The sequence below is a fragment of the Oryctolagus cuniculus genome, chromosome 8 (assembly GCF_051225735.1).
Source record: "Oryctolagus cuniculus isolate XC-2025 breed Fujian yellow rabbit chromosome 8, ASM5122573v1, whole genome shotgun sequence".
NCBI classification, from domain to species: domain Eukaryota; kingdom Metazoa; phylum Chordata; class Mammalia; order Lagomorpha; family Leporidae; genus Oryctolagus; species Oryctolagus cuniculus.
The window spans coordinates 2,622,208-2,638,509 of record NC_142874.1 but is presented as its reverse complement, the minus strand read 5'-3'; the positions used below and the strand labels follow the sequence as shown (position 1 = coordinate 2,638,509).

The 16,302-nt window shown below is 38.4% G+C and overlaps 1 protein-coding gene across 1 annotated transcript in view; it reads right to left on the bottom strand.

Moving 5' to 3' along the window:
• The window catches only part of LOC100344946 (uncharacterized), a 147,342-nt gene that overhangs the window by 3,745 nt on the left and 127,295 nt on the right, over positions 1-16,302 (bottom strand). The gene's annotated exons all lie outside the window — the stretch shown is intronic.

Below are 16,302 nucleotides of genomic sequence, written 5' to 3'. Positions count from 1 at the left end.
TCCAATAAAGCTCTAGCTTATGTAAACTAGAAGGCAGCAAATAATGGTTCAAGTGCTTGGGACCCTGTGATATGTTAGGGAAGATTAGATGAAATTCCAGACTTTTGGCTTCAGACTAGTCAGACCTAAATTTCACAGGCATTAGGGGAGTGAGCTAATAAACAATCTCTGTCTCTCCTCCTCTTATTGTCATTCTAGTCTTTAGCATTGATGAGATAACTATAAGATTTTAAAGAATGGACAAATATTTAATAAATATATTCCCCCATTGCCTAGCAACCAGTTTTTTCCTGTACTTTTTCAACCATAAATATTGGAATGTTTTACTGGATCATTTACTTACAGGTGAAGAAGAGTGAAATGTGTCTGTACTCTAAACAGGATCACGTTTAAGGAACAAGATTTGAATTTATGGTTGTCTCATGTTCAGTCTTCCCAGGTAAACAGCATTTGTGGGATTTTGCAAATGAGAAACTTTTATTTGCACTCTATGACAGCTTCCCCATATTCCTAAGGAAATCTAACATCTTCAGCTTCTCAGAACTACAGCAGTTACAGAAATATAGCAATGTGCCACCCTACCACTTTCTGACAGTTTAAAGAATTTGTTTCTGCAGCCCAGAGTGTGTTTACTTTCTTTGAAAAGTATTTTCTAGCTCATTCTGAAATCATGAGCCCTAGTTATATCCCCTCAGGTTTTTTCTATAAACATTTTTTTGTGTGATAATTTGAGTTTCTGGAGGCTTTTGATCAGCTGTCTCTTATTTTCAAAGAAATTTTCATTTCCTATGCCTTTGTTATCTTTATTGTTTATTTGAGACAGAATTCATGCTTCTAACTTTTAAACAAATCTGAGACATTCAACATGAAACCATGAAGTTACTTGACCTTGGGATTCAGAATCTCAAGACTTTCTTGGTGAGTTTAGGATCACTTATTTTCATGTTTTTACATAAGTTCATGCTTAGCTTCAGGGTTTCTGATGTCATTGCACAGAGGCCTACTTCTGACCATTTCTTAGCATTTACTTATTCATTTACATACTTGAGAGTTAGAGAGATGGAGAATTAGACAAAAAGGGAGAATGAAACAGAAGATTGCCAGCCACAGGCTCTCTCCTCCAATGTTTCTAGCAACCTATTTTTTTTTCTTATTTTATTTGAAAGGCACAGAGAAAGAGAAAAGAGAGAGAAAGAGAAAGCGTACACATTTATTGGTTCAGTTGTGAGATGCTTAAAATAGCAAGCTCTGTGCCTGGCCAAAACCATGAGTGGGGACTCAATCTGAAACAAGTCTCTATAACTTGCCCAACTTATAAGAAATGAAGACAGGCTGGCATTGTGGCATGGTGGCTACATCCCCGCCTGCAGTGCTGGCATCCCCAATGGGTGCCGGTTCAAGACCCAGCTGCTCCACTTCCTATCCAGCTCTCTGCTATGTCCTGGGAGAACAGTGGAGGATGGTCCAAGCTGGAAGAAGCTCCTGACTCCTGGTTTTGGATCAGCATAGCTCCAGCCATTGTGGCCAATTGGGGAGTGAACCAGCAGATGGAAGACCTTTCTCTACCTCTCATTCTCTTTCTGTGTAACTCTTTCAAGCCAAATAAATAAATCTTAAAAAAAAAAAGAACTGAAGAATAGAATAAATGCATGAAGGAAAAGTTATTATAGAAGGACAAGTTAGAATCTGGGGACTATATCTAACCTAGAAAAACCCTTAGTAACATCAGAAAAAGATTAGAATTTTTTTTAATCAAAGATCATCTTCATCAAGAAAAAAGAGTTAGAGATATAATGGCATCCTTAGAAACTCTAGAATCCCTTGTCTGATGCACAAAACCAGGTGTCATCAGGAGTAACACTTGGGAAAATTTCATGGAAAGAACATCAGTCAACATCTGTTATGTGCGTACTGACCTGGAAGGCTCTGATTTAGGCATTTGTTCACCATCCATGGCTCTCCTCCTTGCTCCAACTTAAAGATCAAATCAGGCTTAGTGATGCAGTGTCCTATTTAATGCAAACAATGTAAGATTTTATAAAACTGCTATCTTGGGTTATTTAAAAGACTACAGCTTATTCCAGGAGCTATGCAACAAATGTTCCAATTTGGATCCTTTCCTAGATGGTAGACATACAGATTATTTATGGAATCAAATTCTATACCTGCCCATCATTAAACTTTATAAAGTGTTCACTTATTTTTCAAATAGCAAGAAAATGCTATCATTGGATATGTGATGGGTGTCACTCACCCAAGAAAAGCAGGCTATTGTAGGTCTCCAACATCACATCCCTGTACAGAATTTTCTGAGCTTTATTCATGTTCTGCCATTCCTCCCAGGTAAAGTAAATAGCCAGGTCTTCAAATGTTAGCATCATCTGTAAAAGAACATTTCTGGTCAACATATTAACTCTGTCACAAAACAAAGACTGACAGTTTTCATCTTGTACATGGGTATGAAGGAAGAAGGAAGGATGGGTTTTCATTTTAGAATTATTGAGCATTTGGACAGCCACACAGAAGCATTCAGCAGGGAGTCAAACCTATGGTCTAAAGACTATTAAAAATGCCACAACTGGAAGAAAACAGGAGTTTCAGGTCACAAGGGGCCACATATGTCAAGGGGAATTGCACAGCAGGTTGAAAGGAAGAAAATATTGACTCTTCAATAAGCCATGTAAAGGGGAAGAATGTAGAGTATTCAGGTGAAAAGACAAGAAACCATCAGTGGAGCTATGTTGGGAGTGAACACAGAAGAATTTTCAGAAAAACACCATGCAAAGTCACTTCAAATATGGCAGAGAAAAAATATTTTTAAAAAGAGGGCAGGCATTCATCTTGGTGTTTATGATGCCAGCTAAGATACCCTACTTCTACCTCAAAGTACCTAGGTTCAATTTCCAGTGCCAGTTCCAGTTTCCAGCTCCCAGCTAATGCTGCAGAAGCAGTAGTGATGCCACCAATGAGAAAGAGCTAGACTCCATTCCTGACTTCTGGCTTCAGTCCTGCCCAACCTTTCTTGGTATGGGTATTTATGGAGTGAATAAGTGCATGGGAGCTCTCTCTTCATTTCTCTCTTGGTCCATCAACTTCTTTCTCAATCAAGCCCATAATTATTTTTAAATAAGAGAGAATATTCAAGTAAGACAAAGAATAGAAAATATCTTTTGACTTTGACTATGCTTATTTTACATTTGAAGAACTGAGATAACATTATTAAAATTAAATTAAGGTAAAAACAATGGAATTAATTGCCCAAAAACAGAACTTGGGAAAGTGTGCAGTGTAATCTGGATTTGTGACTAACTGAGAGAAATGCATAGAGATTTGTTTAAGAACTTGCAGTAGGCACCAGTGTGGTGCAGACAGTTAAGCCTCCAATTGCAATGCTGGCATCTCATGGTATCATACTATTTGAGTCCAGGGTACTCCACTCCAATCTAGCTCTCTGCTAAAGTTCCTGAAAGATCAGTGAAATGTTGCTTAAATATTTGGGCTCCTTCAACTAATATGGGAGACCTAGATGGAATTCCAGGCTCCTGGCTTTGGTCTGAACCAGTCTCAGCCATTATGTTCATTTGGGGATTGCACCAGTAGATGGAAGGAGTCTCTTTCTGCTCATCTCTCCCAAGCTCTCTAGCTCTGCCTTTCAAATAAATAAATAAATCTTAAAAAAATAAAAGAACCTGCAGTACATTCTTTTCCCCACACATTCCTGATCCTATCCCTGAATCAAATTCAGCTTCTCAAAACAATTAAGGATTGCATTACTCTAACAATTCAAATACAAGCTTAACTGATTTGTGTTTTTTAATACTATGTAACTCTTACCCTTGCAGAATGCTAAGTGTTTATTTCCAGGGTAGCATGAAAACACTGATCACTACATCATCTTTGCTATTTCAGACATCATGACCCAAAAAATTTAGCAAATCGTACTGTAAGTTTCAACTCAAAACATGTAACACATGTATATTTTGCTATGGCAACAGAAAGACCAGAGGCCAAATTGCTGTATCTCAGATGATTGTAATGTTTTATAATCATGGCAAATTCATCATTCATCTTGTTTGTGTACACTCCCTAAGAGTGAATTTTATGTTTATTTTTCCATTTTAATTAATAAATTATTAAAATTCTCCTAAAATGAAAACTGACAGCAAGCTGAGGAATAATTAAGAAAACCTTTTACAGGTGATGTAATAATTTTGTTTAGTTTTGAAAATATGTGGAGGTACCCAAATTATACCTGGAAGAGAAGATAAATGGAAGGAGTTAAAAGAAAACTTACCTGGTTTCCTTTTACACTGAACTAGAAAAAAGAAAAAATGTGATACAATGAATAAAGAGTAATGAATACATTAACTGAGGAAACATCAGCTTCCCTGTGGAGGAATAAACATTTAAACGTGGAAATATATAAGAAAGCACATCCACTTCTATTAAGTAGTAGAGATTAAACAGAATCATCATTGGCTTAATGAAAGCATTGTCTACAAATTTTGTAAAATAGTAGTAAAATTTAAGGGTGATTGTTCAAATAAATGAAGTTATTGAAGAGATAAACATTATACTGTCACTAAATTTTACACTAAAGAAAGTTATTTTGGGCCAGCGCCCCAGCTCAATAGGCTAATCCTCTGCCTTGCCGCGCCAGCACACTGGGTTCTAGTCCCAGTCAGGGCGCCGGATTCTGGCCTGGTTGCCCCTCTTCCAGGCCAGCTCTCTGCTGTGGCCCGGGAGTGCAGTGGAGGATGGCCCAAGTGCTTGGGCCCTGCACCCCATGGGAGAACAGGAGAAGCACCTGGCTCCTGCCTTTGGCACGGTGTGCCGGCCGCGGCGGCCATTGGTAGGTGAACCAATGGCAAAGGAAGACTTTTCTCTCTGTCTCTCTCTCTCACTGTCCATTCTGCCTGTCAAAAAATATATATATACATATATACATAATGTATATTTAATGCAGTACACTTTACCAGTAATGATTCCAAATGAAACCATTCCCTTTATCCATGCCTTCATAAGACTCTGGATTTCATTTTTCATTTTCTTAACCCCCTGGGATATCAGTAAATGTGATAGAAAAAGATAGGTTGCAAAGTATTTGTCTTGTCAGATTTTCCTTATCTTTTAGAAAGCACTGGGTCCTGCCCATTGAAGAGATAGGATCTTACCAAGATTCATCACAAACCACCAGCCATTTAAATGAAGCCATCTCTAAGTCATGAGTGTCAATCAGCTCCTAAGATGACTAAACCCTCATTTCTGATCACAGGCTGATCATAGGAACTGCCCATCTGAGCCCATCACAAAATATTGAATTGGAATTATAAATCAAATGGCTATTTGTTAAGCCATGATGTTATTGCATTTTCTGATTTGTCCTACATCAAATTCTGATACACCCTGGTGAGCAGGAGAGAAAGTTCCATTAAAGTGCAAAATAAAATTTATTGAATTTCAGTCATGTAAAAGTTTCCATAAATATAGACCTGCACTGCCACATAAAAAGTAAAATTTCCATCTGCAATGCAAGCAACCCCATATGCTTTGTATTCTGGCTGCTCTGCTTTTGATCCTGCTCCCTTCTAGTGGACTGAGAAAAGCACTGGAAGAAGTCACAAGTACTTGGGTAAATGCTACTAATACAGGAGACCCAGAAGAAGTGCTTGGCCTCATCCTGCTTATTGTAGCATTCTGGGGTAGTGATCCAGCAGCTGGAAGATCAGTGTGTCTCCCTCTCTCTCTCTCTCTCTCTCTCTCTATATATATATATATATATAAAACACTTTCAAATACTTTTAAAAAATCTTAGAAAAAAAGCTCCTATAAACATGATCTATGCCTATGAATTGCATCTTAGCCCCAAAGTTGATGACACTAAAAAAAAAAAAAAAGTCCTCCAAGAGCCAGTGCTGTGGCATAGTGGGTAAAGCTGCCACCTCCAGTGTAGGCATCCCGAATGGGTGCCAGTTCAAGTCCTGGCTGATCCCCATCCAATCCAGCTCTCTGTTATGGCCTAGAAAAGTGATAGAAGATGGCCCAAGTCCTTGGGTCCCTGCACCCACATGGGAGACCAGGAAGAAGCTCCTGACTTCTGCTTTCAGGTTGGGGCAGCTCCGGCCATTGTGACCATCAGTGGAGTGAACCAGAAGTTGGAAGACCTCTCTCTCTCTGCCTCTCCTTCTGTGTGTAACTCTGACTTTCAAATAAATAAATTTTTTTTAAAAATAGTCCTGGGAATCATGCAAGTGAATTCATTGGCGATCATAAGGTAATGCTTCACATTTCTGCTTATATGTGGTCATATTTTTGTTTATATTTTAAGAAACTTATTAGCACATGAAGTCTGATTTAGTGTAATTTTACTATTCAGAAAACAGGAAAAAGCTCACAGAAATTTTCTGAAGCTGCATGTATACTAAATATTGGTCAAGATTTTCAAGAAGAAATTACTGACAGTGACTGGGAAAATTTCGATATGCTTTTTGATGTCACACAATCCATACATAGCATCAGGATCAAAAGGAAATCCATGCTCAGGGCAATCTTCTAAAACTGGTTACAAAGACTTGGGGCAAGACGGCGGAAGAGGAAGGTAGCACATTGACAGTCTGGGAAAAGACAGTTTAATAAAAGTGGAGATACTGCAGTTTCAAGGAAGAGTTAGGGAAGAAACAGCAGAGGAAACTCTTCCAGAACTGCTGGTTCATGGTGGACTTACGTGGAGGGCATGGCCACCCATGGCTCGGGACCCCAGCCATAGAATCTATGCACCAGTGCTGGAAAGGGAGGTGAGCCAGAACCTCAGTAGCCTGAGACACCGGTGGGAAAGCAGAAGGAGGAGCCTAGAGGAAATGAGGCTTGAGGCCCTGTGGGGGAAAGTTCACCAGGCTAACTAGAAGAGAGAGGAGAAAAAAAAGGGGGGCAGGTATGGACACGAGACTCTCTCCTCTCACCTTTCAAGGGCAAGCAAGACAAAGAGCAGGCACCATTTTGGACATACGTAAAAGCTGCGCAACTTCAGGGCTGTGCCCACCATTAGCTAACCAGAAAAACCTGACTCTTGTGGGGTGAAATAATAGGAGGTTGGGACCTTGTGAATGTGTGGAGCTAATGAACTGAGACTGTGAAGGACTGAAGGTGTGGGAGAGACCTCACGGAGACTTGAGTGCTCTCGGGAGAGTACACAAACTTGGTAACCTTGGCAACCCAGTGGGAGATGGCAGAGAAATTTGAGCTAACACTGAGGACTGCGTAAATCCATTGTGTGGTACTTGGGACAGAGCAGATAAATATTATACCCACAGGAGTCAGAGATCAGAAATTGACTGCCTTCAATTCCGCTCAGCTGTGTGGAATTACTTCCCTTCTGAATCAAAAAAAAAAAAAAGAGAGAGAGAGAGAGAATTTACCATGCCTAACCTGGGTGTGTCACCTTTGGCACACCCTTAAATCTGAAGAACCAAACAAAACTCTGATCACACCCCTCTCAAGCCTCTAAGGATCCATCAAAAGCAGACAGTCCACTTAATACAGTCATAGTATAACGAGAAAAAATACCACAGCGAGGGAAGAAGAAACCAAAGAATGTCTCCACAATGCCAAGCAACAAATGCAGAAACCAAGGAAACAAGAACAAGGAAGACATTATGACACTCCCAAATGAACAAGACACCTCAAGCCAAGATTATGAAGATGATGAGATAGAAGAAATGCAAGATACGGATTTCAAAAAAAATTATGATAAGAACATTTGGAAGTTTTCAAAAACAAATTCTTGAACTACAGAAATCCTTACTGGACAGGATAGAAAATCTGTCTTGTGAAAATGAAATCTTAAGGACGAATCAAAATGAAATGCAGAAACTAGTAGAATATGAAAGTGTGATAGTGAAGAGAAATCAAAATGAAATGAAGAATTCAATAGATAAAATGAAAAACACATTAGAGAGTCTTAAAAACAGAATGGGTGAAGCAGAAGAGAGAATATCGGACTTAGAAGACAGAGCACAGGAAAACATACAGTCAAGCCAAAGAAAACAAGAGGAAATTAGAAATATAAAAAATTTGTTGGGAATCTACAGGATACTATTAAACCAAATATTCGAGTTCTAGGAGTTCCTGAAGGCATGGAGAGGGAGAAAGGATTAGAAGACCTTTTTAGTGAGATACTAGCAGAGAACTTCCCGGGTTTGGAGAAGGACAGAGACATCCTAGTACAGGAAGGTCATAGAACCCCTAGTAACCATGACCAAAAGAGAACCTCATCACGACAGGTTGTAATCAAACTCACCACAGTAAGATATAAAAAAAAAAAGATTCTAAAAATGTGCAAGAGAGAAACATCAGATTACTCTCAGAGAATCTCCACTTAGACTCACAGCAGACTTATCAGAAACCCTACAGGCTACGAGGGAATGGCAAGATATAGCCCAAGTACTAAGAGAGAAAAACTGCCAGCCCAGAAAATTATATCCTGCAAAGCTCTCATCTGTGAATGAAGGTGAAATAAAGACCTTTCAGAGCAAACAGAAATTGAAAGAATTTGTCACCACTCATCCAGCCCTGCAAAATATGCTTAAAGATGTGTTACAGAAAAACAGAAACACAGCCATCAATATGAAAGAAGGAAAAGGAAGAAAACCTCCCAGTAAAAGATCACAGGAAGTTCAAAGCATATATTAGAAAATTTCTTTGGGAAAATGGCAGGGCAAAGTTACTACTAATCAACAGGCACACTGAATGTTAATGGCCTCAACTCTCCAGTTAAAAGACACAGACTGATTGAATGGATTAAGAAACAAAACCCATCCATTTGCTGCTTACAAGAAACACATCTTTCCAACAAAGATACATGCAGACTGAAAGTGAAAGGATGGAAAAAGATATTCCATGCCAACAGAAATAAAGAAAGAGTGGGCATAGCCATCTTAATATCAGACAAAATAAACTTTAACATAAAAACTGTTAAGAGAGACAAAGAGGATCACTATATAATGATGAAGGGATCAATTCAACAGGAAGATATGATTATCAATGTATATGCACCTAATAACAGGGCACTAGTTTATTTAAAAGATATATTAAGGGACTTAAGGGGAGACTTAGACCCCAATAAAATACTACTGTGGGACTTCAAACTCCACACTCAGAAATAGATCAACCGGACAGAAGATCAACAAGGAGACAGAAGATTTAAATGACACTATAGCCCAAATGGATCTAACAGATATCTACAGAACTTTTCTTTTTTTTTTCATTTTTTTTAACTTTTATTTAATGAATATAAATTTCCAAAGTACGGCTTATGGATTACAATGGCTTCCCCCCCAAAACGTCCCTCCCAACTGCAATCCTCCCCTTTCCCACTCCCTCTCCCCTTCCATTCACATGAGGATTCATTTTCAATTCTCTTTATATACAGAAGATCAGTTTAGCATACATTAAGTAAAGATTTCAACAGTTTGCTCCCACACAGAAACATAAAGTGAAAAATAATAGATGATTTCTTAACTGATGATGAAATCAGATCAGACCTATTGTCATGTTTAATCCCAGTGAGAGTCAAGTTGGGAATTGATAATTTCTTCTTCTTTTTTTTTTTTTTTTTTTTTACAGAAGATCAGTTTAGTGTACATTAAGTAAAGATTTCAACAGTTTGCACCCCCATAGAAACACAAATTGAAATATACTGTTTAAGTACTCACTATAGCATTAAGTCTCAATGTAGAGCACATTAAGCACAGAGATCCTACATGAGGAGTAAGTGCACAGTGACTCCTGTTGTTGACTTAACAAATTGACACTCCTGTTTGTGGCATCAGTAATCTCCCTATGCACCAGTCATGAGTTTCCAAGGCTATAAAGCCCCATGAGTTCTCCGACTCTTATCTTGTTTAGACAAGCTCATAGTCAAAGAGGAGTTTCTCTCCTCCCTTCAGAGAAAGGTACCTCCTTCTTTGAAGACCTGTTCTTTCCACTGGGATCTCACTCACAGAGATCTTTCATTTAGTTTTTTTTTTTTTTTTCCCAGAGTGTCTTGGCTTTCCATGCCTGAAATACTCTCATGGGCTTTTCAGCCAGATCGGAATGCCATTAGGGCTGATTCTGAGGCCAGAGTGCTGTTTAGGACATCCGCCATTCTATGAGTCTGCTGAGTGTCTCACTTCCCATGTTGGATCGCTCTCCCCTTTATTTATTCTATCAGTTAGCATTAGCAGGTACTAGACTTGTTTATGTGCTCCCTTTGACTCTTAGTCCTTTCACTATGATCAATTGTGAACTGAAATTGATCACTTGGACTAGTGAGATGGCATTGGTACATGCCACCTTGATGGGATTAAATTGGAGTCCCCTGGTATGTTTCTAACTCTACCATTTGGGGCAAGTCAGCTTGAGCATGTCCCAAATTGTACATCTCTTCCCTCTCTTATTCCCACGCTTATGTTTAACAGGGATCACATTTCAGTTAATTTTCAACACTTACGAATAACTGTGTATTAATTACAAAATTAAACCAGTCATATTAAGTAGAACAGACAAAAAAAAACTACTAAGAGGGATAATGTATTAAGTTGTTCATTAACAGTCAGGGCTATGCTGATCAAGTCACCGTTTCTCATAGTGTCCATTTCACTTCAACAGGTTTCCTTTTTGGTGTTCAGTCAGTTGTCACCGATCAGGGAGAACATATGGTATTTGTCCCTTTGGGACTGGCTTATTTCACTCAGCATGATGTGTTCCAGATTCCTCCATTTTGTTGCAAATGACTGGGTTTCATTGTTTCTTACTGCAGTATAGTATTGTAAAGAGTACATATCCCATAATTTCTTTATCCAGTCTACCGTTGATGGGCATTTAGGTTGGTTCCAGGTCTTGGCTATTGTGAATTGTGCTGCAATAAACATTAGGGTGCAGACCGCTATTTTGTTTGCCAATTTAAATTCCTTTGGGTAAATTCCAAGGAGTGGGATGGCTGGCTCGAACGGTAGGGCTATATTCAGGTTTCTGAGGAATCTCCAGACTGACTTCCATAGTGGCTTGACCAGTTTGCATTCCCACCAACAGTGGGTTAGTGTCCCTTTTTCCCCACATCCTCTCCAGCATCTGTTGTTGGTAGATTTCTGTATGTGAGCCATTCTAACCGGGGTGAGGTGAAACCTCATTGTGGTTTTGATTTGCATTTCTCTGATTGCTAGTGACCTTGAACATTTTTTCATGTGCCTGTTGGCCATTTTGATGTCCTCTTTTGAAAAATGTCTATTGAGGTCCTTGGCCCATCTCTCCAGTGGGTTGTTTGTTTTGTTTTTGTGGAGTTTCTTGATCTCTTTGTAGATTCTGGTTATTAACCCTTTATCTGTTGCATAGTTTGCAAATATTTTTTCCCATTCTGTCAGTTATCTCTTCACTCTCCTGACTGTTGATTTTGCAGTAGAGAAACTTCTCAATTTGATGCAATCCCAATAGTTGATTTTGACTTTGACTGCCTGTGCCTCCCGGGTCTTTTCCAGAAACTCTTTGCCTGTGCCAATATCTTGAAGGGTTTCTCCAATGTTCTCTAATAACTTCATGGTGTCAAGTCGTAGATTTACGTCTTTAATCCATGTTGAGTGGATTTTTGTGTAAGGTGTAAGGTAGGGGTCTTGCTTCATGATTCTGCACGTGGAAATCCAGTTTTCCCAGCACCATTTATTGAATAGACTGTCCTTGCTCCAGGAATTGGTTTTAGATCCTTGATCAAATATAAGTTGGCTGTAGATGTTTGGGTTGATTTCTGGTGTTTCAATTCTGTTCCATTGGTCTATCCATCTGTTTCTGTACCAGTACCATGCTGTTTTGATTACAACTGCCCTGTAGTATGTTTTGAAATGTGGTATTGAGATGCCTCCAGCTTTGTTTTTGTTGTACAAGATTGCATTAGCTATTCGAGGTTTCTTGTGCCTCCATATAAATTTCAGCACCATTTTTCCCAGATCTGAGAATGTCTTCAGTATTTTGATTAGTATTGCATTGAATGTATAAATTGCTTTTGGGAGAATGGACATTTTGATGATATTGATTCTTCCAATCCATGAGCATGGAAGATTTTTCCATTTTTTGGTATCGTCTTCTATTTCTTTCTGTAAGATTTTGTAATTCTCATCGTAGAGATCTTTAACGTCCTTGGTTAAGTTTATTCCAAGGTATTTGATTATTTTTGTAGCTATTGTGAATGGGATTGATCTTAGAAGTTCTTCCTCAACCGTGACATTGCCTGTGTATACAAAGGCTGTTGATTTTTGTGCATTGATTTTATTTCCTGCTACTTTGCCAAACTCTTCTATGAGTTCCAAGAGTCTCTTAGTAGAGGTCTTTGGATCCCCTAAATAAAGAATCATATCATCTGCAAAGAGGGATAGTTTGAATTCTTCCTTCCCCATTTGTATCCCTTTAATTTCTTTTTCTTGCCTAATAGCTCTGGTGAGAACTTCCAGAACTATATTGAATAGCAGTGGTGAGAGTGGGCATCCCTGTCTGGTACCAGATCTCAGTGGAAATGCTTCCAACTTTTCCCCATTCAATAGGATGTTGGCTGTGGGTTTTTCATAGATTGCTTTGATTGTATTGAGGAATGTTCCTTCCAAACCTAGTTTGCTTAGGGTTTTCATCATGAATGGGTGTTGTATTTTATCAAATGCTTTCTCGGCATCTGTTGAGATAATCATATGGTTTTTCTTCTGCAGTCTGTTAATGTGGTGTATCACATTGATTGTTTTGTGCACATTAAACCATCCCTGCATACCAGGGATAAATCCCACTTGGTCTGGGTGGATGATCTTTCTGATGTGTTGTTGCATTCTATTGGCGAGAATTTTATTGAGGATTTTTGCATCTATGTTCATCAGGGATATTGGTCTGTAATTCTCTTTCAATGCTGCATCTTTTTCCTGCTTAGGAATTAAGGTGATGCTGGGTTCATAGAAAGAATTTGGGAGGACTCCCTCTTTTTCGATTATTCTGAATAGTTTGAGAAGAATTGGAGTCAGTTCTTCTTTAAATGTCTGGTAGAATTCAGCAGTGAATCCATCTGGTCCTGGGCTTTTCTTTGTTGGGAGGGCCTTTATTTATTTATTTATACTAAACAGTAATATTTATTTATTTATTTATACTAAATTTTATTTATTTATTTATTTATTTATTTTTTAATTTATTTTATTATTTTTATTTTATTTTATTATTATTATTTTATTTATTTTTTATTTATTTATTTATACTAAACAGTAATAAAGGCTGTTTCAATTTCTGTCTCAGTTATGGGTCTATTTAGGTTTTCGATGTCTTCCTAGTTCAATTTAGGTAGGTTGCATGTGTCCAGGAATCTATCCATTTCTGATAGGTTTCCCTGTTTGCTGGCATACAAGTCCTTGTACTAATTTCTGATGATTCTTTTGATTTCTGTGGTGTCTGTTGTTACGTTTCCTTTTTCATCTCTGATTTTATTGATTTGGGTCTTTTCTCTTCTTTTTTTAGTTAGTTGGGCCAATGGGGTGTCAATTTTCTTTATTTTTTCAAAAAACCAGCTCCTCGTTTGGCTGATTTTTTGTAATTTTTTTTGGATTCAATCCTGTTGATTTCTTCTCTGATATCAATTATTTCTCTTCTCCTACTAGATTTGGGTCTGGTTTGCTGTAGGTTTTCTAGATCCTTGAGGTGAATTGAAAGCTCATCTATTTGGTGCCTTTCCAATTTCTTGATGTAGGCACCTATTGATATAAACTTTCCTCTTAACACTGCTTTTGCTGCATCCCATAAGTTTTTATATGTTGTGCTGTTATCCTCATTTGCTTACAGAAAGTTTTTGATTTCTCTTTTGATTTCTTCTATGACCCATTGTTCATTCAGGAGCATGTTGTTCAATATCCATGTGTTTGTGTATGCTCTAGGGATTCCTGAATTGCTAATTTCCAACTTCATTCCACTGTGGTCTGAGAAGCTGCATGGTATGATTCTAATTCTTTTGAATTTGCTGAGACTTGCTTTATGACCTAGTATGTGGTCAATCCTAGAGAAGGTTCCATGTACTTCTGAGAAGAATGTAAAATCTTTAGCTGTAGGATTAAAAGTTCTGTATATATCTGTTAGATCCATTTGGGCTATAGTGTCATTTAAATCTACTGTATCCTTGTTGATCTTCTGTCCTGTTGATCTGTCTATTTCTGAGAGTGGAGTATTGAAGTCCCCCAGTACTATTGTATTGGGGTCTAAGTCTCCCTTTAAGTCACTAAATAAATCTTTTAGATAAACTGGTGCCCTGTAGTTAGGTGCATATACATTAATAGTTATATCTTCTTGTTGTATCAATCCCTCAATCATTATATAGTGCCCCTTCTTTGTCTCTTTTAACAGTTTTTGTGGTAAAGTTTATGTTGTCCGATATTAAGATGGCTACAACCGCTCTTTTTTCATTTCTGTTGGCATGGTATATCTTTTTCCAGCCTTTCACTTTCAGTCTGTATGCATCTTTGTTGGAAAGATGTGTTTCTTGTAAGCAGCAAATAGATGGGTTTTGTTCCTTAACCCAATCAGCCAATCTGTGTCTTTTAACTGGACAGTTCAGGCCATTAACGTTCAATGTGACTAATGAAAAGTGGTCACTTTGCCCTGCCATTTGCCAAAGATAAGTTCTAATATATGCTTTGAATTCCCTGTGATCTTTTGCTGTGAGGTTTCCTTCCTTTACCTTCTTTCATATTGATGACCGTGTTTCTTTGTTTCTGTGTGTAACACATCTTTAAGCATCTTTTGCAGGGCTGGACGAGTGGCGACAAATTCTTTCAATTTCTGTTTCCTATGAAAAGTCTTTATTTCACCTTCATTCACAAATGATAGCTTTGCAGGATATAATATTCTGGGCTGGCAGTTGTTCTCTCTTAGTACCTGGGCTATATCTTGCCATTCCCTCCTAGCTTGTAGGGTTTCTGATGAGAAGTCAGCTGTGAGTCTGATTGGAGATCCTCTGAGAGTAATCTGACGTTTCTCTCTTGCACATTTTAGGATCTTTTCTTTATGTTTCACTGTGGAGAGTTTAATTACAACGTGTCGTGGTGAGGATCTCTTTTGGTCGTGTTTATTAGGGGTTCTGTGAGCTTCCTGTACTAGGATTTCTCTGTCCTTCTCCAAACCAGGGAAATTTCCTGCTAATATCTCACTAAAAGGGCCTTCTAATCCTTTCTCCATCTCTGTGCCTTCAGGAACTCCTAGAACCCAAATGTTGGGTTTTTTAATAGTATCCTGAAGATTCCTGACAATATGTTTTAGATTTCTAATTTCCTCTTCTTTTCTTTGGTCTGACTGTATGTTTTCCTGTGCTCTATCTTCTAAGTCCGATATTCTCTCTTCTGCTTCACCCATTCTGTTTGTAAGGCTCTCTATTGTGTTTTTCATTTGATCTATTGAATTACTCACTTCATTATGATTTCTCGTCACTATCACAGTTTCCTGTTGTACTAGTTGTTTCATTTCATTTTGATTCCTCCTTAATATTTCATTTTCACGAGAGAGATTTTCTACCTTGTCCATTAAGGATTTTTGTAGTTCAAGAATTTGTTTTTGAGAACTTCTTAATGTTCTTATCAATTTTTTGAGGTCTGCTTCTTGCATTTCTTCTATCTCATCATCTTCATAATCTTGAATTGGGGTGTCTTTTTCATTTGAGGACTTCATGGTGACTTCCTTGTTTTTATTACCTCGGTTTTTGCGTTTGTTATTTGGCATATTGGAGATATTTGGTTTCTTCACTGCGGTGCTTTTTCTTGCTATACTATGACTCTAGATTAAGTGGACTGTCTGTTTTTGATGGAGCCTTAGAGGCTTGAGATGGGTGTGGCCTGAGAGCTCTGTTTGGTGTACCAAAGGTGACACTCCCAGGTTAGGCATGGTAGATCTCTCTCTCTCTCTCTTTCTTTCTTTGATTCAAAAGGGAACTAATTCCAGACAGCTGAACAAAGTTGGAGGTAGTTAGCAGGCAAATGATATACCCACAGGAGCCAGAGATCAGAAGCTCTTTCCCAAGGACCACACAGGGAATCTGTTCTGCCCTCAGAGTGGGCTCAAATTCTCCTTCAGTCTCCCACTGGGTTGCCAAAGTTACGGAATTGTAGCGTCTCTGGAGAGTACTCACATGAATTCCATGAGTTCTCTCCCCCACTGTCTCTTTTTTCACAGTCTCAGTTCAGTAGCACCACAAATTTACTAGGTCCTAATCTCCTGTTAATTCGCCCCACCCAGAGTCAGGTTTTTCTGCTAGGCTCAGGGCCGGTG